General features: G+C 40.9%; 1 long non-coding RNA gene across 1 annotated transcript; it reads right to left on the reverse strand.

Moving 5' to 3' along the window:
- Positions 1-582: 582 nt before the first annotated feature.
- LOC125882859 (uncharacterized) lies at positions 583-24,081 on the reverse strand. Its single transcript, XR_007448416.1, has 4 exons — positions 23,973-24,081; positions 22,263-22,322; positions 1,769-1,895; positions 583-660 (listed from the first exon to the last, which is right to left on the reverse strand). It is a non-coding gene; the product is annotated as an uncharacterized LOC125882859 (long non-coding RNA).
- Positions 24,082-25,386: the final 1,305 nt, after the last annotated feature.

Below are 25,386 nucleotides of genomic sequence, written 5' to 3' on the forward strand. Positions count from 1 at the left end.
TATGATAAGTCCCCTTTAAAAGAGTTAATAAAGGAGTAATGAATAAATAAGAGTAATTAATGTCTCATTCCTGTCTTTTCTTATTTTCATTGTAGCAGCAAGGTCTGGTGTAGAGTCCTTTCTTAAATTTAGGGAAATAAAAGAGAGGGAGAGAAAGACAATTCTTTTCAAAGACACATTGGTTCGACAGCCCATTGGTTCGACATCCCATTGTTCCGACCATATTAAACTCATTGTTCCGAAGTCCGTTCCGAAATCATCATGATGCCCTGTGGTTAAGGTCTGGTTAGGTTTAGGCACAAAAACCACTTGGTTAGGGTCAGGAAAAGATCATGGTGTGGGTTAAAATGAAAAAGAAAGTGGCAAACACATAAGCCGTGAGCCTGCTCTGCCTCAAGCAGGTTGCGGCGCACCATACACCTGCCGCGAGCCGTTCAGCACCACGGACAGTCGGACTAATGGGATGTCGAACCAATGGGCTGTTGAACCAATGACATGGACCCCAGAAAACAGTGAAGGTATACTCACACACCAGTGACCATGTAGACTCATACAAAGTCAAATGACAGATTATACAGATGTGTTACATTTTATTGATTTCCATTTTCTTCTCTTTCTTCTGAATCAGATCCTCTTCTGTGGAGTTGCCCGATGCTGACCCTGACAAACAAAGGGAGAAAAAGATAAAGAGACAACATTTTTCAGCAAGAACAGGCTGCAGCACATTATCCAGTCTGCAGAGAAGACCTTCAGCTGCAATCTGCATTCAGTAAATGCAGCACGTTTCTGTATTTGCTGCATTTTCCCTTTGTCCCTTTGTCCTTATCGGCCACCGTACAAGACAACCAGAAGTCCATTCAGTCCTGTGGCAATCTGCGTGATATCCGATATGCTTGCAAAACTCCTCCCCTCTGTAATATTTCAGCCCCAAATTTGCTTCGAGAACATTAAAAAAAAAATGGAACTTTTGCGGTGGATTAAGAAGAGACTGTATAACTGTGTGCTAGCTTAGCTAACAGGCTATTTCCGTCAATTCAGTTGCCTGTGTTGCTTGTTAATAACTTGTTTATCTAGTTTGAGTAATGTTATTCTGTTAGAATGTGGTTATATATTATATACAGTTAGATTGTCATTATGACTCCTTTGCCGTTAATACGTCATTTTAATTGAATATTTCACAAAACGTGCCACGTACCTGGCAGGTCCTGTTTTTTGTCCAGGTAATGTTCCAAGCCCATATTCCAAACCATTGGATGGCTAAAAACTGATAAAATTAGCCTCTCCCCCATGGCTACAGGTAGTTTCTATTAGGTTTCTATCCATTCGTAAAGAAAAGCGCTTCCTTGCGTTGGACACTAGAGGTGTCATGTGTATGTTTACGGATCTACAGACGGCAGTCACATACGTAAGTGGAAAATGAGGTGTTACAATCACATAGGTTTTATGTTCCTATCCTCTTATATGACCCACATGAGTATTTCCTAGATTAGCATGCCCCTACCGGTGAACGACAGAATAGGTTGTATGTGATTGTTCATGAGTGAGTTTTAAAAACGTGGTTGACATTGTGAAACAACCAACCTGACTTTCGTAGGACTTAGCGCTGCTGCATGTGTGTGACAGAGTGATGCAGAGACGTGCAATGCATGCAATGTTTCTGTCAGTTATTCATAACTCAGAATGCCACAGGTCGAGCCCCATCATTAGATGCAAAGCAGATGCTTCACTACAGTTGCCAGCCGAGATAATCTTTCACAGTTTGTCTTACCTGTTCCTTTTTTTGGTCAGACTGCCAATTTAATTGGTTTAAGCGGGGGTCAATGACTGCACTGAGGACGCTGGCCTCATCTGTGTGTGACACTTGCCACCTCTTTTTAGTTTCCTCCAACAGTTAACTGGTGAAAAACAAAACCAAAAAACAAAGTATTCAGATACTGATTTGGACGTTGATTACCATGGCAACTATTTAAGTTTCAAGGCTTTGAGCTTTTAACGTGACTTGACATATCTCACATGACATACGTACAGCCCTGACTTTTGGTTTTACATGGGACATGAACACCAGCCTCCTGGATGAAAGTCCTGTGTCCATTTGACCCATCCCCTTTCCACCTCTACACTCTTTATACTGTGTCGCCTAAATTCCTTTTTTGCTCCCGTCATAATTACAACTGTCACCAGAGGTCACCTCCTAACAATAAACCTAAATATGCATCAAAATTCCTGTTTGTAAAAATAACCTGTGTGGGCGGATTTTAGGTGACATTCTCTATATTACTGTACACGTACATATGACTGACATGCGCAGAGTCCTCAGATCAAATGATACAACGTAACAACCACTGCTGGTTCACTGCCCGTGTTGCTATGCTGTGCTGAATTCAAGGGATAATGAGCAATTTTCAGTGCTCACTCGCCCACACAGATATTGCACCTATCAAATTACCATTACCAACAGTGTCACTCTGAACCAAAAATTCACACCCTCTGGAGAGCACAATTGTAACACATAAATAGGAATATTATTTCTCTTTTGAAAATCAAAAACAAAAGCAATGATATACATCTGGATTCTGAGCAGAAAATAGTACTTTAGTTTCAAGTTTCTGTCTGTGTGCATTGCAGTGACTCCACTTTTTATTTATCCTTCCCATTTGACTTTAAGAGACATTTCTTCCCCTCACTCGAGTTTAAGTGCCACTGGCTGCCAGGAAGTCAGTGGCATACCTGGCAAGGAAGGCGCTCCATAAAAATGTCAGTCTCAGCTGGTGTTTTAATCCAGTATAGAGATGTAAAATCTTGCATATGTGTGTGGGTTGGCATAAAGTTTTTGTTGATGGTGTTTGTCTTGCAAAAAAGAACATTCACAGACCTTTATATATCATGTCAAGTGTGAACTTCTTCTGAATGTTTTAATATTCATCAAGACTCCAGTTTAAATCTTCATCTCTGTGTTGCCTGAGTTATGTTTTGTATCTTACTTACTCTGCCAAGGATATGGCGCCTAGGTTATCTGTCCTCAGATGTGTTAGAGGTACGATGGACTGAAAAGGCCAGTTCTCAGAGTCCTCGCTTTTGTAAGCATCATCCGTTCTCAATTACTTTCCACAACAGCGAAGACAGAGTTCCACCTTTACCAAACAGCACAAAACATCTCTCCCTGAAGATTAATTATGTTCTGAAATTGGTTTTTCAGAAAACACTGAAAAGCTGACCCTTTAAAGGAATTGCTGCTTTTGTAGTGGTTCAGTGCCCCATCCATAATGAATTGTACCGTGAGGGACATGACAAATGGATTTTCCTGTCTCTTTTGTGGCACAGTTCGAGACATTAAAATACTTAGGAGGGTCTGAATCAACACCAGAAAAAGAAAGAAAGGGCAGCTCGGCTCCGTGTTGGACTACACTGACTCACGCGCTGTTAGGGACGTGGGATGAGCTGAAACACACCACAAAACCTGCAAAAAGATGAATGACGCAGTGTAATTATCTATTCACATTGGAAGCTGAGAGGGAGTCTGAGGGTGGATGCTCGACAATCACGCATCTTAGTGTTACGCTGACAGTTGTATAATGCTTTAAAGGGTAATCAATTCATTCTTGCATATTTGCTTTGTCTTTGCGGAGACTTGAAATTTGCTTGAGATAATTTGTGAATATTAACTCTTCTTTTATGCCAGTGCTACATTATCATCACGTAGTATGCAGTCATAACCTCACTACTCAGTGCTTTCAAGTGATATTTGAGAGCTTATTTATCCTTTTTTCTTTTCTGAGTGCAGTTGAGTGCCAAATCTTAGATGTCAGTTACCCTGAAGCGCTTGAATTGAGCAAGAAACAGAAAACACTACCTGCAACCATGGAAAGATAAAATGACATGACAAAATAAAAATGAGACATTTGCTGTGATTGATTTCCTACCTCGAGAAAGTCTCTGCAAGTTCATTTACTGAGCTGAATAGAAACTAATGGCCGCCTGGAAGGTAAGAAATCAATCCACAGTATTGTAGAAAGATCACTGCTCACCAAATTTGTTGTTGGAGGTGCATGAGGATATGTACATTCCCTTCTGTGTGATATTAATTGAGGCGAGCTTTTGATCAGCTTTCTCTGTTTCAAGCCTGGAGTTTCTTGTTTCAAGAGGAAATCAATTTTAAAATATGTGGCATTCTTTTGAAAATAGTCCGCAGAAATGTTTCTGTGGCTCTGTAGTTAATAGGATAACCAAGCAAGTCAGTATGGCTCTGTTAAAAAGTGTGAAAAAACTTTCACACTTAAAAAATTAATTAAGAAGTTAAAGAATTGAGAATTTTACTATTTATAAGAAACATATTTATAAACTCTGATTTGTAAACTGGTTATTTTTCTGATTTTTTTTAGGAGCAATAAGCTGTCAACACACAACACAATAGCTGTATACTGGCAATATCAGGCCCCCAGGAGCTGCGCCGGACTTTAAAGTTAATCACGTGATGCCCTGTGGTCCACAAAGACGTTTTCCCATAGACTTAAATGGTGAGTGAATAGTCAGTAAATCAGTGGATACATTTTCTGAGTGTCACAACCTCCACCAAATGATTCATTTTACTATCTGCATTTGATGCATTCAGTCCAATAACATTTGTCGGCTCAGCCGGCAGAAGTCTCTTTGACACCTGCTCTATGGGCCTCACACTGTGGAAGTAGTACTGATCATCTGGACAATTTTTTATGCGGCATCTGAATTTTTTTTGGCTTCATGAACCACTGAGCTGACCACTAACCCTTTAATAGGAATCAAAGGGGCCCCACCTCCAGCCCTGTGTCCAGTTTTGTTTATACATCCATGGTTGATATGGAGAATGTGTTTGCTAAGAATAGTCTAGTCAAACCAAGTCCCTGGTGTGCTTACATCAATGACCCTTGATTTATTTATACCTTGAAGTCAAACTTTATCCAATGCTTTATCCAGTTCTCTTTAAACATCCATGATTTAAACATCCAGCAGACACGGAGCAGCTTTGGCTTTCTTTTGGAGCTGATGGAAAAATGTCTGACTCTTCAGCTGCTCTATGTTCACCAGCTAATTGCTAATATAGTCTGTCCGTTATAAAGTGCTGGGTGGGTAGCGTACAGTGTTTTGTTGTGTTTTGTTTTATTGCTGGTAACAGCTGCAGCTGCGAGGTCATAAAACAGTAAAGTTGGAAGCTGTAAAACTTAAATATCTGACGCACAGCTGTAAAACATTGTATCACTTGGTTAATGTTGTGAAACGGTCACAGTTAGGTTACAGCAAAAAAAACTACTTGGTAAGGTTAAAAAAAAGTCATGCTCGGGGTAAAAATAAGTATAATTTTACTCAACATGACGTAAGTATGTCACATGACCATAGTCAGCCATACATAAATTGCGCTAACAATGTGTTAAAACAACATCAACTTTAGGTTTCACTGACTGTGGTGTGCTTGAGTTTGCTCCACCTACCTGCCCTCCCATCCCATGTTGACTTTCTCGCTCTTTGTATTACATCAGTTGCTCTCAGCGTCAAGTATTCCAGCGGATGAGTTTATATAGACGTTAATTAAAAGCTTATAAACACACTTAAGGGTGCCTTTGGTGTCTATCACATGTCGTGACAAAGCAGTGGTATTTACTGTAACACCCTGGTAATAAGAAGGGGCTTAAGTGAACAATGTAGAATTGAGTCATAATTTGCAGCGGGTTTGTTATTATGACCAGCTTATTTTACATTAAAAAATGGTTTTCTTGATATAAAAATATCAATTAGTGCAGCTTTAAGTACTTACTCTTGACATTAAAATGGAACAACCTCTGTAAAACACATTCTTCGACACATGGTTTATTTAGTGTGCTTAAAGCTCATAGCATCATATTACAGCAAAGTGGCTGTATCTCCCTGTGATTTTTCCCATGGTGTTTCTTATGGAATGAGTGAAAGCAGAGAGAGTCCTGTCAGAGTGTAGCAGATAGCAGGAGTGACTTTAGCTCAACAGAGATATGATAAATTCATTTCAAAAATAAAATATCCCCCAAAAATGACCATTACCCTATCAAAGTGATTTATTACACAACATTTAAAGCAAAGCATTGAAAAAATAAATCACCTTGAGAGGAAACCTCACTTCTAGTTTACAAAATGATAATTCTTTAAACAGGCTGGGCGCTTTCCATGATGTATCTCCAGTGACGTATTTACCTTTTTATTCCTATAATGGATTTATAGTGTATTTGGAGAGCTGTGCAAACAGTTTCATTTCATTAGCATCTGTTTTGCTGATAAGCCTCTCCAAAACAAAATAGATGGATGCCTTTAGAATAGATGGAAAATGGTACAGTGCTGATTCACTCAAGGTGATCAAGTTTTCTCCAGCTACACACTAATGCGTATCCTGCGTCAAATATGGTCGACAGCCGAGTACATCACAGTTATTCATAGCATGTGTGAGTGTGTGCACATGTATATGCATGGGAGATTGATAGCCCATCACATTTCCTGTCATGGTGTAAATATCACCTCTGTAGCTCGCAATGATGAACACAATGATGTGGTTGGTTCATCATCTGCTGTGTTCATTTCTATGGAAATGTTTGTCCAAGCACGTACACACACATGCACACACACACACACACACACACACACACACACACACACAAAGGAAAAAAAGTCACAGGTTAAAAGACAGAGAGGTCTAGAATCACAAGGTGTTTCTCTTTAATGGGATGCTTGATGCTTTTTTGGATATAATCACTGTATGCTTGGTTGATGTTAAAGGAATAGTCCGACATTTTGGAAAATGTTCTTTTTTGCCTTTTTTTTCGCAGGGAGCTACATGAGAACATTGATGGCACTCTCAAATAAATATTAGGTGGAAGACAATGGGAGTTTGCATGTTCTCCCTGTGTCAGCGTGGGTTTTCTCCGGGTACTCCGGCTTCCCCCCACAGTCCAAACACATGCAGATTGGGAACAGGTTAATTGGTGACTCTAAATTGTCCGTAGGTGTGAATGTGAGTGTGAATGGTGGTCTGTCTTTATGTGTCAGCCCTGTCCAGGGTGTACCCCACCTCTCACCCAATGTCAGCTGGGATAGGCTCCAGTCCCCCTGTGACCCTCAAGAGGATAGAAAGGTTAGAAAATGGATGGAAAATGGATAGATGGATGGATGGATGGATGAAAGACAATGACTTCTGAGAGGGTTTTTTAAAAGTTGGGACCTCAGGCTTGGTGTTTCCCCGTGTGTCCTGACTGATGCTAAGCTACGTTAACTGCCTGCATTGCTCTAGTGTCATAATTAACACACAAATATGAGTGGCTTTAATCTTCTTGTCTAACTCTCAGCAAGAGAGTGACTCTTCCTATAGTGATAGCCAAAGAAGATCTCCACAATCAGCACAGTCTCAAGGTGGATACTCAAGATCAGAGTCACCTAATTTGTCTTGCATGCACAAGCTCCGAACAATCCTCAGAAAGACAGAGAGGTGAATAAAACACATAAAAAAACATCTGTAACGTTGCCCTCAAGCAGTCATAAAAAAGACAATACACCATAAGCAACCATATGTCCCTCTGACAAACACTGTTATGTGATAAACACATCTACATAATGTATGTCCTACATTCAAAAACCCACACCCAGTCATAGTATGTGTGTGAAGTTTGATTCAAATCTATTTTATGTTCTTGATTGCAAGTCTGTGTGTGTGTGTGTGTGTGTGTGTGTGTGTGTGTGTGTGTGTGTGTGTGTGTGTGTGTCACAGTCATAATTTTATCCTGTTAGACATTTCTGTAAAAATTGTCATAATAAGTAAATGTATTCTTGAATTTTGGCTAAAAACACGTTTTGTGAAGTCACACTGACCTTGACCTTTGGCCTTCAACCTCCAAATTCGAATTAGTTCATTGCTGAGTCCAATTAGACATTTGAGACAAATTTGAGAAAATTCTTGAAATATCGCATTCACGAGAATGAGACGGACAAGGTCAGATTGACCTTAACCTTTGACCTTCAGCTACCAAATTCAAATCAGTTCATCACTGAGTGCAATGAACATTTGTGCCAAATTCCTACGAGGTGTTCTTGAGGTATTGTGTTCACTAGAATGAGACAGACAAGGTCACAGTGGCCTTTACCTTTGACCTTTGACCACCAAAATCTAACTGGTTCGTCCTTGAGTCCAAGTGGACAGTTGTCCCAATTTCTTGAGATATCATGTTCACAAGAATGGATTAGGGTGACAGCTATCGTCTATCATAAAGTTGTCGTATTTAAGACATTTATTGTCATAGTTGACTCCATTTAGTAAAACCCATGAGTAATAACATTGGAATTCCCATTAATTACTAGGGATGTCCCCAACTAAGAATTTTCATAGTCGAATCTGATTTGACAGATTTTTCCTTTAGCCGACGAATCGTCAAATCATGTTGTTTTCCCCCTCATTGATTAATGACCTCATTTGCGTCAGTTTCCGCTCCAGAGAAAAGAGCTAAAACACCCAAATAAACAAATTTAATTCTTCAGTTGGCATAATAAGATAATAATTATAATAAAAGTAAAAGGGTTATCATTTTATTTTTATCTTTATTCCTTCACTTCATCAAGGTATGATGCTCTAAATGAGCACAGACGCACTGCCCAGCCGGGGACAGCCCTCCATTCCGAAACAACGCCATTCCGAACAACCCCCACTCTGAAACACCCCCCCCCCCCCCCCCAACTCTGAAACTGATTTTCAAGTCCGCGCTGTCCGCGCTATCAAGATGTTCAGCAGCAGTGACCACCCCCATATAGTCAGAATGGTACGGTCTTGTTTCATAACCACATTTTGCGACGATTCAACGGCAAGACTGGCAGTCGAATCAGACTTCTCCGAATCAAATCACCGAATCATCGACTATTCAGGGTCACCCCTATTTGTAATTATAATTACAAATAATATATTATTGTTTTTGTATAATATGACATACTTGTGACCAAGATACAGAGTTTTTTATTGCATGTTTTTGATCAGTCTACTTATGATTCAGATTCAGACCTCATCAGGTATTCTGGTATGTTTCAGTGTTCTGTTTGATGCTAAATGAAAATGACATGAATGAATGCAGCGAAGTGGTGAAAGGAAAAACATTCCTGGCTGTTTCTGTGTCTGTCTTCTCCAGCCTCCGGGGGTCTGTATGTCTAACTCCCATGTAGGAGGGATGGTGGGGCCTTCTACATGTCTGTGCCCAGGGGCCCATTGTATAATCCACCATGCCTGCACAACTAACGACTTTCATCAACCTCAGCCACGCTTTGTGTTTACTGCTAATTAGCAAATGTTAGCATGCTAACACATTAAACTTAAACGGTGAAGGTAAACATTACACCTGCTTAACAGTGGCGTGTTGGCATTGTCACTGTGAATGTGTTAGCATGCTGATGTTAGCATTTAACTCAAAGCACTGCTGTGCCTAAGTACAGGCTCACTCTGAGTCTTGTTACAAGTAACACCAACATGACGTGACATCTATGCAAACTGTACCATCAAAGCATACATTCCTTACACAATATGAATGGCCCTGGTGGGAATAATATTCCTAGCTCTTTCTGGTTTAATGTTGTGCTCTCCTCACTGCTCCCTCCTTTCTGACCTTACATTCTTTTCATCCATTTGCTGCCATAGGCTGCATTCTTTTCACTTTGGATCTCAACTGCGTACAAGGAAGGACACAAAATAGCTGCAGTGAAAGGCCTCAGAAGAGCACTCTGCCATCAGGTGAAAGAGAAGGAGGGGAACAGAAATGAATAACCTAGATGGCTCAGTAGTGCGAGGGAATTATTACAGCACGTTGAAAGAGAGAAATAACCTCCATGTGAGTAGACACTGTAGCATTCATTATGGTTCTAAAACATTTCTAAAGGTGCGCCCACGTTGTGTACAGCCAGGTCCTGCCAAAAATATGAACCTTATATATTTAGAAATAAATTATTCCACTTGAGCGTTTTCTCTCATTCTCTATTTTATCTGTTGCACCTGTGCCACGCCGCGGCTTGAGCTGGACCCCCTCGCCGCCTGTCCTCTCATGCATCATGTCAAATCGCCACCGTAAACAACCTATTAAGTGACCTATTTATCTGGGCCAATTCTGCTGGCTCACTCACCCCAATTACTTTGCCAGTGGAATGTCTACTCTAGACCACTTCACATTGGTTTACACTTAAATCGATACTTCTGCAGAATCAGAAAGTGCTTCCATGTGCTGGCCCTCTTAGCACCACTTCTCATGGCACCCTAAACATGTTATACAACATTAGAGTTTTGCAGAATGTGTAGCTGTATGTGTGTTCTTAAGGGGCAGGAAGAGGAACTCATATTAGCTGTATTGTCTTTTTGTTTCTGCCTTGTTGTTTCGATTAGGCATGTCAAAGATAGTCATCTCATGTATCCCAATGGCTGCCAGACAGAGGAGAACGTTGTCTGTAGCTGTATTTTTCATGTGTTCATAATAATATGCACTTTTCTGAGTGCAGCCTCCCAGGCTGAAGAATGCTTCAGGATGTCAGTTCCATTTACTTATGAAGTTGTACCAGTGCATTTTCTGCAATTGAGCCGTCAGCGGCTGTCAGTCAGGGGAAATTAACGAGTCTGCTGATTGCACTGCTGGTAATTACAGAGTGCAGCTGGAGCAGTGCTGTGTCAAGCCTGGGAGATATTTTAAGCTTACGTCTGTCCTTTCTCCCAACAGCCAGGTCAAGTAATGCTCTACAGAGGATCAGCTAAAGGCTCTATACTGACCACAGCCAATATCTGCAACTAACAGGAGTGCCTAGTGGTTAGAGACATGCTGCCATAAGTAGAAAGTCATGGGTTAATTTCCTGCAGTGGCTGATGTATCAGTGTCCTTCAACAAGACACTGAACTCTTAGCCTCTTGCCTACGACAAGAAGTCACCCTGGATAACTTTTTGTCCACTTTGTCTCCAGTGTATTTTTTGCATTTTTATATTTCATATTTTTCTGAGTCATGTTGACAAATAGCTTAATTTTGTGTGCAATGTGAAAAAAAATGTGAAAACAAAAATGATGGCTTATAACTACAGTAGAATCTGCAGGTCAAACGCCATCGTCCAAGCTTGCAGGTGCACTTTACTTTTTTCATCCATGCTGCTAACAGATAAACATCGTTGTGAGCTGGCTAGTCATCGTCACAAGCACAAACCCACACCGAGCCATGTCTTTGATGAGTTAACTTATGTATTTATGAGCACACACCCACTGAGCCAAAGAACAAGCTGAGAGCTGCTGCTCTGACACACCTTGTTTATGCAAGTTAACCCAGTAGCACATTTGAACAGAAGTAGCAAAGGGTACTTTCATGACAGCTATTTTGCTTGTGTTTATACAATTGTGGCATATAACCAAGTTGAATCATTCACTTTCCGTAACTGCTTATCCTGTAAGGGGTCGCAGGGGTGCTGGAGCCTATCCCAGCTGACATTGGGCAAGAGGCAGAGTACACCCTGGACAGGCTGCCAGACTATCACAGGGCTTACACATAGAGGCAGACAACCATTCACGGTCACATTCACACCTACGGCCAATTTAGAGTCACCAGTTAGCCTAAACTACATGTCTTTGGATTGTGGGAGGAAGCCGGAGTACCCAGAGAAAGCCCACTCTGACATGGGGAGAACACGAAAGCTCCACACAGTGGGGCTCCCCCACCCAGGGTTCGAACTCTGGGTGACTCCTATAATACGAGCCACTGAACTAAAGTTAATCAAAAAACAGAGAGTAACACTTGCTGGAGTGGGGCTTTAATGCTTAAAATGATGCATAACCAATAATGAATGATAAAGAAACTCTCCTGATGGAGAGATTCTATTGCTATCTCCTAGAGATAAACACACATAACGAACACTATGTACTGTAAATCAGACAATGAGTGTGTTAACTAGCTTTGGATAGTATGTGCTAAATACTAGATCATATAGTGAATTGGTCATCATCCACAGAGCAAATTTAGGAACAGATTGTCTTCGGTGCATCTTCTCTTTACAACCACCAAGATTTCTTAAATACCACTGACTAGCCCACTAAAACCATTAAGATGTACTCTATGTGCCTTTCTTTAATTCAGGATTCACTTAAGAGCTGCAATCTTTCCAGTTAGTCGGAGGACATTATTTAAAATCTAGCCTATGTCGTGGACTGAGTAAAGTTTAAGTGTTCTCGCAGCAGTCTATAAAGCTCTGTGTAACAAATGACCCTGCCACTTAGCCCCCACTGTGGCTTTTAACAGGGCTATCTGGCAGAGAGAGGCAACAAGGGGACAATGTAACTGTCCTCAGCAGGTCCATTTATTAGTCCACACACATGGGTTTTACACAGTGCAGACACACATTCTGCTCATCCGCTCTTCAAAGGCCTGCAATCACAGGGTAAATGTAGCAGTATATCTCGGTTTGGTGGCTGCATGTGCGTATTAGCATGCGGCTCTCTCTTCAGCTGAAGCCTGACTATACACAAAAAGTTTAGATAGCTTCATTTCCATATTGTCTGAGTAGTCACTTATAGCTGTGTCAAACATTGGTTCTAATGCTCACCAAAGCCTTCACTATATATGAATATTTCTGATACCAATTTCACATTTTTATAGTGTAACTAAAATATTTCCTTATGCTTTTCTTTTCTGTCACATATTTTAGTAGCTACAGTACAATGCTCATCATGGCAACAGCACCATATTAGTTTATTTTTGCATCATTTCTGTTCATTTGTGTCACTTCCTGTCATTTCAGACTCAACCATTCCTTACCCAGCAAATAGTTGCTCTCAGCTCATACCACTGCTCCTCAGTCACCTGCTCATCACCTGCCAGTGACCCGTCATCCATTCCCCTAATAAGCCCCTTAGTACCTCCCCACCTACATACAGTAGCCTATACCTTACCTGATTTGTTATCTGTTGCTGACATTGTTTTTAAAGGAATAATGTGACATTTTGGGAGCTTATTTGCTTACTTGTCAAGAGTTAGATGAGATAGCCATCTATTTCCAGGGGACTCGTTGTCACTTTGAGGTTGCCAGGCGGCCAGGAGAGCGACTGTGCTTGAAAAAATGGTCCAGCACGTAATCTGTATTGGAAGCATTCTCTACTTATTGTCCAAGTTATTATGTTCAACAATCAGATCAGAGCCAGCTTTAGGAATCCTGTAGAGATCAAAAGAGGTGGAATGCATTGGCCAACATGCAATCTCTGAACCCATCGGATATAATCTGATGACGATTTAGCTATTCATTAACATTTTAAATTAAAAAAAAATGTAATTGTATTTATATGCAAATATATGACTGAACATTATGACTCTGTACAGATAATGTCTCAAGTTGCTAATCGGACAGTAAACAATGGTCGGCGCACAGAAGAGGAAGACTTGACCCAGATATCCACTATCCATATATCTGCTGGCTACACCAGAACCCTTGAAATACTGGCTGTTGCCCCCAGAGGCTGAAGATAAATAGGTTAATAGGGTTCAGATTGTCCAGCACATGAGAGTGACAGCAGTCTTGTCATCTAACTCTTGGCAAAAAAGCAAATGAGTGTATTGCCTAAAATGTTGACCAGGTGAATGTCCTTTTAACCTTACCTCTGAGTTCCCACAACACTTATCAGAACTGTCCCCTTGTTGAACACGTGAAATGATCACGCCGAAGCTTCCCGTTTGGCCTGAGATTGTTGTTGTGATTGATCAGGGTGTTCTCATGCACAATTCATGCGTATTCCTACAAAAACACAGGAATTTCTCCAGGACATTCCCCAGGAGACTGAAGTTCAGAACCATGTGAAACCACATGAACTTTGAGCCATTTTATGGGACTTCATAACCATGTTTCTTTTCCTAAACCCAAGGAAAGTGACTTTACTCATGTAAACCTACCCTACGTAACTTTACGTTAAGTACGTATCTTTACATTAACTAATAGATATAAGAGGAACTATTTTGTGTGCATTTTCATAAGATATCCTGTGAACCATTGTATGAGATACGTCAAATTCATGATCACTTGCGTGGGTCAAAAACATTTTAGCAAGTGTCTTAACTTCCTTTGCATAATTAGCTATTGTAATTGGCTACCTGAGGGAAAACATACAGTTCACATATGCAGACACATATAGTCCTTGGTTTTGATTCCACACCTTTAAAAGCAAACACATGACATTCTATGTAGACTTTTATCCTACCAGAACAATCCATTTGCTAAATCTTGATTTATATTTGATCTGAAACATTTAGTACAACATTTTGCAATTCACCTCTCACTTTGCTGTATCCATCATGAACAACATGACTGCATTTACTGCACTGAATATAAAGCTTTTACTCAGGAAAGGTGTACCAGTTAGCATGGCCAAATCTCTTCTTCGCCTCCAGCCAGCACCCAGCCGTGCTCAGCGACACAACATAATGTCAGAGAGCGGGCATGTTTTGACCCTATCCGAGCCAATCAATCTGATTCAGTAAAAGGGTGCCAGCTAGCATGATGGAAAGGAACCAAGTCCCTCTCACTGCTTCCAGCAAACCCACCTGCATACACACATACATAGATATATCTTAGTGCTTAGAATTTCTGTGCCTGAGGCAGCTGTGCTCTTGAGTTTGTCCTATAAGAGTGCATTCAGATTTACAGATGAGTGAATCATCCCATTCAAACTCCAAGTCAGAACATCATTTGTGTCTATTTCGTCTCTTTAGAAAGCTTCTGCTTCTTTTAAATCTACATTTTTTTATTCAGTACAGGAGGTGGTGGACAGATGAGCACAACCATCCCTCCTACACATCATCCAAACCAAAAAAAGAATTCATTTTGAGATTTTATCCGAACAGTCTCGGAGGCCAAGATGCAACATCAAAACAGTGTGACCACTAGAATGAAGTCTTCCCTTTAAACAGTAGCTGGTATAAGTAGAACAGGTATGAGGTGAAGAGATGAATGTATTAGTGGAGTGTATTCTTTCGGTTATTCATGGTGACTCAGCTGTTCATGCATTAGTCACAGCTCTAAAAGTGGTGGCCCTCAGACACTCTCTGGTCAAAGCCTACTGAACAATATTACAAAGAAACAACATTTTGTAGAGAGGCTCAGCGCGTCTTGTGGTTTGTCGGTGTCTAAAGCAAAAATTCAGAGACTTTAGTTATATAGATTACCTTAATTAATGCTGGGAATTTGGGATTCTCGTTTAGACATGAGTGTGCATGGTTTGTGTATGGATATATTCATTTAGCAAGAGGGTGCTAAAACCTCTCTAGCATTATCTGTGGGTGCAAATATATGACAAAGTAGGTAAATGGCACGTATAAAAGCCCACCCTGGATCCAGAGGTGTTAGCCAACTATAGACTAATATCTAATCTTCCCTTTCTTTCAAAGATCCTTGAGAAAGTAGTCGCAGACCAGCTGTGTGATTTTCTCCATGATAATAATTTATTTGAAGAATTTCAGTCAGGATTTAGAGTGCATCATAGCACTGAGACAGCACTTGTTCAAATTACAAATGACCTTCTGATTGCCTCAGACAAAGGACTCGTCTCTGTACTTGTTTTATTAGATCTTAGTGCGGCGTTTGACACTATTGACCATCAAATTCTGCTACAGAGACTGGAACACTTAATTGGCCTAAAAGGTTCTGCACTAAGCTGGTTTAAATCTTATTTATCTGATTGTTTTCAGTTTGTTCACGTTCATAATGAATCATCCTTACGTACAAATGTTTGTTTTGGAGTTCCGCGAGGTTCTGTGCTCGGACCAAGCCTATTTACTCTATATATGCTTCCTTTAGGTAACATCATTAGAAATCACTCTGTAAATTTCCATTGTTATGCGGATGATACACAGTTGTATTTATCGATGAAGCCAGAAGAAAGTAATCAATTAAATAAACTTCATAATTGCCTTAAAGACATAAAAACCGGGATGAGCACCAATTTCCTGATGTTGAATTCAGACAAAACTGAAGTTATTGTTCTTGGCCCCAAACAACTCAGAGACTCTTTATCTGATGACATAGTTTCTCTAGACGGCATTGCTCTGGCCTCTAGCACTACCGTAAGAAACCTCGGAGTAACATTTGATCAAGATTTGTCTTTAAATTCTCATTTAAAACAAACCTCACAGACTGCATCTGCGCATCTGCGCAATATTGCGAAAATTAGGCCTATCCTGACCCAAAAAGATGCAGAAAAATTGGTCCACGCTTTTGTTACCTAAAGGCTGGATTTCTGTAACTCTCTATTATCAGGTAGCTCTAGTAAGTCCTTAAAAACTCTCCAGCTAATTTAGAATGCAGCAGCACGTGTACTAACAGGAACTAAGAAACAAGATCATATTTCTCCTGTTTTAGCTTCTCTGCACTGGCTCCCTGTAAAATCCAGAATTGAATTTAAAATCCTACTGTTAACTTATAAAGCTCGAAATGGTCAAGCTCCGTCATATCTTAGAGAGCTCATAGTGTCATGTTATCCCACCAGAACACTGCGCTCGGAGAATGCAGGGTTACTCGTGGTCCCTGAAGTCTCCAAAAGTAGATCAGGAGCCCGAGCCTTCAGCTATCAGGCTCCTCTCCTGTGGAATCATCTTCCTGTTATGGTCCGGGAGGCAGACACCGTCTCCACATTTAAGACTAGATTTAAGACTTTCCTCTTTGATAAAGCTTATAGTTAGGGCTGGCTCAGGCTTGCCTTGTTCCGCCCCTAGGTAGGCTGACTTAGGCCTAGTCTGCCAGGGGACCCCCTATAATACACCGGGCACCTTCTCTCCTTCTCTCTCTCTCTCTCTCTCTCTCTCTCTATCGTGTCCTGTTACTTCATCTTGCTAACTCGGACATTCTGGATGTCACTAACTCGGCTTCTTCTCCGGAACCTTTGTGCTCAGGTTAACTCGTATTGCAGCGGTGCCTGGATAGTGTGACGTGTGTGGTTGTGCTGCTGCCGTGGTCCTGCCAGATGCCTCCTGCTGCTGCTGTTATCATTAGTCATACTTCTACTGTTATTATACACATATGATTATTGTCACATATCAGATATTAATATATACTTTCAACATATTGTACCACAGTAGCCAGAACTATAATTGTAATATTATTACTTTCATTAATGTTGTTGTAAGCTACTGTCATTACCGTCTGTCCTGCATCTGTCTATGTCTCTGTCCCTCTCTCTCTCTTTCTGTCTCATTGTGTCATACAGATTACTGTTAATTTATTATGCTGATCTGTTCTGTACGACATCTTTTACACGTCTGTCAGTCCTGGAAGAGGGATCCCTCCTCAGTTGCTCTTCCTGAGGTTGCTACCGTTTTTTTCCCCCATTAAAGGGTTTTTCTGGGGGGAGTTTTTCCTTATCCGCTGTGAGGGTCCAAAGGACAGAGGGATGTCGTATGCTGTAAAGCCCTGTGAGGGAAATTGTGATTTGTGATATTGGGCTTTATAAATAAAATTGATTGATTTCAGAATTCTCCTTGAATTTTATTATAGAGGACTGCCAATGCTCTTATAGCTAATGAGCTCTTTAAGGAACACAAGCCTAGGAAACAGACAAAGAATAAATAACTAATAATACCTGGTAATTATCTTAGAGAAAAACACAGCTTATAGGTTGGAGGGGAACACTTCAGAAGGTGCATAAATTGAGAGCATGATACAGCAAATGCTTTTAATTTATTTTGAAACCATAATAATTGAGTATGGCTTATATGGGTTGGAAACCAATGAAAACAGGTGTCCGACCTTCACCTGGGAGAGCGCTGTTCATGTCCCGTAAGATCTTGAGGCCAAACCCAATTCTTTTTTCCTAAACCTAACCAAGGTTTTTGTTGCCTTAACCCAACCATGTGTGTTTGTTTTTGAAGGAAAGAAAATGTCAATTCGCGGTGTTGTACCAACATAGTTGAATTTCCTGTGAAAACAGAAGTCTTTACCTTGAAAGAAGACAATGCGTGTAACAGGTAGAACTTGACACTGTGTCCTAGAATGTCAACAACCAATGCACCCACGATACCTTGCAAACGGTATATGGAGGTGGAAAGTCTATGACCAAAACGTCAATACATGACGAGGTTGGAGTGATAATGTGTTGGCAGGGCCATTATCTGAGGAGGGCCTACAAAGATACTAGAATGAATAGCTGTGGATTCAGGTAGGGACCCATGGAGAATACCAGTGTATAGGGTCCAGAATTTTGTGCTACACCCCTGGCTGTCTTCCAAACGAGATCTGATCCAAACTCTGACATGCTAAAGTGTGCTCAGGATGGCAACTTCCCATTGCTCTGATGGCCCAGAATGCTGAAACCCCGGGAAAAGACCAAGCCGAACCCCCAGAAATGTCCCGCTGGACCAAAAGCCTACTTCTCTGACAGCCTGTTATCCTAAAAACAAATAGCCATCGCTCCCAAGTCCCGTTTCTTCAAAAACACACATTACCTATGGTTAGATAAACCTAGCGCCAAAAAAATGTTTACATTGTACATCTCTGTCAACCACAGATAGAATACATTTATCAACCATGCAGTGGTGAATGTGTGGTTAGGTTAAGGCACAAAAACCACTTGGTTTTGCTTTGGGAAAGATCATGTTTTGGCTAAAAAACATAATGTTTGGTGACACAGAGGTCACTGGAAAACCAGGGAGAGGTCAATGAAAAGCATCCAGGTTCAATGGCTCAGACATCGCTAGGAAATGCCGCGAAGTGTCGGTATAACACTTGGGATTGATGGCTCGGTCAGTATAAGCACCTGAGATTGGTGGCTCGACCAGTGCTGAGAAACTGAATCTACTGCAGGGAGGGTGTATTTTCTGAGACTTTGGAGCAATGGGCATTTGTTTTTGGGATAATGGACTGTCGCAAAAATGGGTTTTCAGTCCAATGGGACATTTTTCAGACTGATGGTACTTCAGAATTTAGGGCCATTAGAACAATGGCATGGCACCCTTAGGACAGGGACTACCAGCTGAGGATGTGCCCAACTATCCTAACAGTGTTTCTTTGTGAAACAAAATCAAAGACAAAATCTCTGTCTGCAGAAGCAACTTTTCTGGGAAAACACACATTTGAAGGCACTGAACTTTGGCATAAGCAGCTCTCCAAAATCTATATCTCATAATATTGGTATTAGTCAAAGATACAATAATAATAATAATAATAATAATAAACAATATATCATTCATGTGGAAAAGTAGGAGAGAATTTCCAAAACAGTATTTTAAAGACTCATTTTACACCAGAGTCATTAGTGTCTTTCTTGGAAAAAGAGCCATTGGTTCAGGGTCACTGCTTCAGATTATCTTAAACCTTTCATCCAAGGGCAGAGTATTACATAACTCTGTCTCTATCCTCTGCCTCAAATTGGAGAGGCCCAGGTCGCTCCAGATGTCTGTGTCTGCATTTCATGTTACGCTCATGTGCGTGCCAGCATTCTTGTTTGGGTATGTGCGCATGCTTGTGTGTCCACTGAGGCTGCACAAGGTTCCCTAAGATGGTGCCAGGAACACAGAGAGAGGAGCGATGTCAGGGGTTTAATAACATAATCCCTACAACCTCATCATAACAGCAGGGGAGATGTCTGTGGAGTCTAATTTAAAAACAATAGAAAAATGAAGCCACGCTATATTTTTTCTCCCCACTTTCCTCCGTTAATTAATTTTCCACCGCCATCTCCGTGCCGTCATTTGTATAGTGTTGCCATCTCTGCCTGGAAGAAATATTTACAATGCAAAGAAATAATGACTCTTACTTTACTTTGTCTGGTGTGTTTGTAAGTGCTTTTGCTCCGATCTATAAAAACATGATTTTGCACACAAGGCTTACATAGATTTTTGCAGAGTCCTGGCATTGATTGGAGATGCAATTTGCCAACCTCTAAAATCCTTCAGGCCAATTTCCATATACTTCTTGCTCGAATAACAAACAATGTGAACAACGAGTGGGGAGTGGAATAATATCTTTTAACAATGCAGCGCAGGAGAGAACAGTTTGTGGACAGAAATGAAGTCTACTGCATTAAATTCCGCTTAAATTAGGGGCCATAACAAAGCTGCTGTGGTGTCACTGGGGTTACTATAGTTTTATGGCTGCACAGCTGCACGGAAACAAATGTTATCATTTGTCTGCAGTGACTTTTTAAACCAAATAATACAGAGCTACTTGTGAGGTTTAAAATTGGAACGCTATGATTAAAATTGAAAGTAAACCTTATTAAACATTGTCAAGCTTGGGTGAATTATGCAGACAAACACAGCCTTATCGCATAAGTCATTATACAGCCTGAATGCCTGCAACCTTTTGATGGCAAGTGTTTGTGTTATGTAAAATCACAAAGCAGGCATGCATTCACAGAGTGGCATTTTCTTTCCAAGAGTCATTCATTTTACGCAGAACAATAACACTGTCATGCTTTTCATTCTTCTCACATGTCTGGGCCTCACTCTGGTGCAAGGCAAAATGAACATAGGGAATGTTCTTAGCCAACAGCTGTTGACCCTCCATCTGACCTGGGAGACTTGTGGGAACCTCTGGCACTTGGCCGAGTCAGCACACAAACACACACCCACAGTTTGCACTTTTTTTTTTCCCCGTACGGCGAAAGATATCAGCCTGACTGAACGTTATTGAGACCCAGAGGACTACATGCGCTCAGGCATGCATGCACGCACACACACAGAGGTAGCTAGAGTAGGACGCAACCTTGAAAAAGCTCTGCTCCCCGGGGAATTTCCCCTGAATGGCCTGTTTGCAAGAGCAGAACAATTGCGCGTTCACTCCATCTTTTCATCCCTCCCTTCATCCTTCCATCTATCCAGGGAAAAGAGCGAGCGGAACTTTGATTCATGAGCCAGTGCCAGTGGACAGATGTTTTCCTGGGACACTTCACTGGGACACTGGGACATATAATATGAAATGATAAAATGCAGGAATAAGGAAGCCAAGGAGGAACAAATTGTACCGCTGAGATTGATTTTCTGTACAGCATTTTAAAAAGGATATTATTTATTCCATTGCGCTGTATTATTTTTTGACATAAACTCAACACACTGGGAGGATGTAACACACATGGACATTCATGTTCATTTTCCACATTCCATTTTCTAGTTGTACACACCAACCAATAGGAGTTGCTATTTCAGTGCCAATGATATATGATCCCTCACTGGCTTCCCATTAACGAACACTGCCAACTGACTGTTCACTTCACCCTTGAACCAGTTGTCCAGTTGTAGCTCAGCAAACATAACTAGGCATGGCCGGCCTGGCAAGCATGTTATAGTGGTGTGCATGGGACTCTAAGACAACATATTCTCAAACATATCCTATGAAAATGAATAAGAATAAAATGAAAATGCACACACAATAGTTAGTAGGATATTTAACAAGTAAGCACCCCACAAATTTGTTACGTACTTAAGCTAAAGGGACATGTTTAATGTAAAGTTACGTAGGTTGGGTTTAGGAAAAGAAACATTGTGATGATATATTAAAATGATTCAAAGATCACTTGATTTCTCTTGAAAACCGGTCTCCTGGGGAAAAGTCCTGTGCTGTGTGACCCATCCACCCTCCTGCCTCCTTGAATGGACTTTCAGTCTTTACACAGCTTCCTTCTTCACCACTGTCAGTGCATCAGTCACGTGATTGTAGCCTTTCTGATTATGTGGGATATATACGAAATACTGGCTCGCGATTACTTAGGTTACTAGTTGTGGCGAATTACTTTTTGTTGGTAATTGTACAAACAGTGCATTATGACAGCCTGAATAAGAATGATACTCAATACATAAAAAGTCTGGAGGATGGTAGTAACCTTTCTAAACACCAAAACACAACGCGGAAGTATTGTAAAAACAAGAGCCATTTATATTAGATTTGTACTTAAAATTCTTTACATTCCACGGCTAGCTTTATCCTCCAATATATGCTCCTTATTTTCCTGTCTTCTAAGTGTCTCATCAGCTGGTGAGAATGATAACTTTTTACCTGTGACATGTAAGTTCATCCTCAGTCTTTTAGTATTGTATCATCTATGTAGCCATCTCGTGCATGTGTAAGACCCTTCTACTGGCTTCTTGTTCTGATTAACACATTAAAAGGTCAGCTGGATTCTACAGCCACATTTCTGCTAAACACAGTCAGTATAGTACCCTTACGCCTCGTTTCTATTCACGTATGTGTTTGCGGAGATGAGGCAACCAGAACTGAAATATGAAATATTTCACAAAACATGCCACGTACCTGACAGGTCCTGTTTTTGTCCCATTAATGTTCCAAGCACATATTCCAAACCACTGGACGCTGAAAAACAGATAAAAAATTAGCCTCTCCCCCATGGCTACAGGTAGTTTCTATCAGGTTTCTATCCATTTGTAAAGAACTGCACTTCCTTGCGTTGGACACTAGAGGCATCATCCGTATATTTACGGATCTACAGACACCAGTCACTGCAAAAATGAGGCATTAGAAACCTTTATGTAACCTTTGCAGACATTTTTTTTTCATTTTCAACAGTGTCTTTATTGAGTGTCCCCCCCACAAACAAGATTCAGTTCAACTACAGATCAAGATTCAACAACTAAATACACAGATATAAGGTATAAATAACAAGTGTTGCATGAGTATGGAAAGCCTGACAGGCATAGCAACAGTAACTGAGAAGGGGCAGGGCTTAGCAGATGGTCAGCTGTGGTAGACAAGTCTTTTCCACTGTGCTACCCATACACTGGATTTGGTTGGTTGATAATAACACTGGTGTTTTGTATTTTTGTTTTTTCTCCTAAGCATTTTACAAGCTTAACGACATGATTGCAGAATGCAGCGACTTAGACTTAAGCACCTAAACCTTCTGTTGTATAAGCCTAAATGACGATGAAACCTGGCAAGGAGGAAAAACTGTGAGGAGGATTTGTAGCGCCTCTGTTACTTTAGATGATGCCACCAGCATCGATATCTCACTCCATTCACATCCCTAATCTCCCTTGTAAAGGGTTCATCTCAAAAAGTCACGTAAGGTTATCTCCACCAAGGTACAATCTTAGCCATAATGAGGCTCATGCACTGAGCAGAATAATAAGGGCTAGAATTCAAAGCTGTGCCCTCGGATGGAAGCACATCAGCTCCGACTTTTTTTTTTTTATTCTTATATTTCTCATGTTAAGTGATGTCTCGCTGAAGAGTCTTGCTTGACAGTCCTCGTATCATGCAGGAAGACATTAGAGGGTGATAATATAGCTGCTGATATGAGATCTGACCAGTCAAATGATACTGTGATTCCACATCACAACATAATCTCCACTGTATGAGGGGTCTTACTCTGGATTCGTCTCTGCTAGCTTTTGTATGAGCTGCATGATTTTCCCATTTCACCTTTTCTCCACTGTCATGTTGATTTAGAACACGTTCATGCTCCAGCTGTATTGGACCACAACAGAATGAACAGGCCCACACTGGAGCTTGTGATATGTTCTTCTCTTTCTCTCTCACTACTCTTTCTCCCTCTCACTGTTGCTGGCTAGGTTCTGTCCTTGGCTCAACCTGCCCCCAAAACGAGTATACATTTGCATGCATTAGGGCTCTCCCGTGGCTTGCCTTCTACCCGCTGTGCCGTCGAGTCTGATTAATGATCCAAGTGTGCCACTTCTCACAGCAGCCGGGCAGACCGCCTGCCTGCTCTCACATCAAACATCCAAATGTGGGCAAAAATGTAGAATTTGATTCGCTACATGTAAAAAATGTAAAACAGATGCTTGCCTATGCGCTTGCAAATGCACAAGAATACAACATCTAACGGCGTGTACGCACTTTTGTGTGCCCACGTGCATCCACATATGCACATGTATAAATATACATGCCGTGCAGGGACACACTGTACATCACACAGCTTGCGATTTTCATCCGCGTGCTTTCTGAGTGGAAATAAGAGAGACTAATGAATGAACATACACTCACCTGCAGAGAGGGCAGCTTAAGGCCATCACATTTTCATTATGATCACATAACTGTTTTTCCTTAGCATCTTATGGTAAGGGGCAACACAAGCTCAACCACTCTTCAGGAGGACATATTATGCACTGGACAGAAGTCTACATGTAATTTTATAAAAACACATTGAGCATTAAATCTCTTTGATTCATGGGGCTTGGCATAGAAAGTGGATGCAGCTGGAAAGTGAGGAGGTGGCGACTGTCCAATAGTGGATTGGACCAGTGTGCCATGACACAGCGTAACTGAGTAGGATGACATTTAAAGGACCTTTTTAGCCATATTTACTCCACTATGTAAATTAACAGCCTGTTTTTATTAAAGGTCCAGTGTGTAAGATTAAGTAAGATATATTGGCAGAAATTGAATATGATATGATAAGTATGTTTTCTTTTGTGAATAATCATCTGAAAATAGGATTCATTGCATTTTCATTACCATAGAATGAGTTGTTTGTATCTACATAGGGAGATGGTCCTCGTCTATGGAGATATGTTGCATCACCGTGTTTCTACAGTAGCCCAGAACAGACAAACCAAACAATTTTTTAACTTCTTTAGTGATTTTACTGGTTGAAATCACAGAATCAGGTGGTTTGGAGAGAAAGAGACCTCAGTGGATAATTTAGCTCCTGGTAAAAGCCTCCTGAACGTCTGGATCTTAAGTTATCAGAGAATAAAGGTGAGCACACATTAGCAGGTGCTGGGCTTTTTCTATGACATGCCAAACAGCATCAGAGAAACACTGATTTGTAATGTGAAACTGCTTTATCCAGTGTTTTTACTAGTTTAAATCACCGGCTCCATTTGTTTTGGAGAGGAAGAGACCTCTGTGGATAATTCGGCTTCCGGTTAAAACCTCGTACACAATAACCATTGAAGGAATTCTAACCAGGAGATGTTTCAGCAGGTTGAAATCTGCAATCTTCACTGCTAGATGCTACTAAATCTTAAATTGTACACACCTGACCTTTAAAGGATACATACTGTACTCTAGATCAAATTATTTTCCATGATTCTTGCATCAAGATCGTCATTTAATATCAAAAACACAGGGTTTAGTCTGTAATACATTCAGCTTGTTGATCTATGTTATGTGTATTCACAATAGCTGTAGGTAATTGAAGCTAGGAGGGCACTGTGCTCCATCGTGAACAAAACAAATACTAAAATGAACACCCCACAGACCTGGCATCAATCATGGGGAGTATGTGAGCTGCCTTATTGAACATGCCTCTGTGTGTTCATGCATGTGTGTGTTTCTCTGCAGCTGCGTGGGTGAATCCTGACAAATTGACCAACTATGGCGGTCATTTGGCACAGCCGCATGTGTGTCGATCAGCCGTTTGACATTTATTCCAAGGCAGAGGAGAGAGACAGGG

The sequence above is a fragment of the Epinephelus fuscoguttatus genome, linkage group LG22, assembly GCF_011397635.1.
Source record: "Epinephelus fuscoguttatus linkage group LG22, E.fuscoguttatus.final_Chr_v1".
Taxonomy (NCBI): Eukaryota; Metazoa; Chordata; class Actinopteri; order Perciformes; family Serranidae; genus Epinephelus; species Epinephelus fuscoguttatus.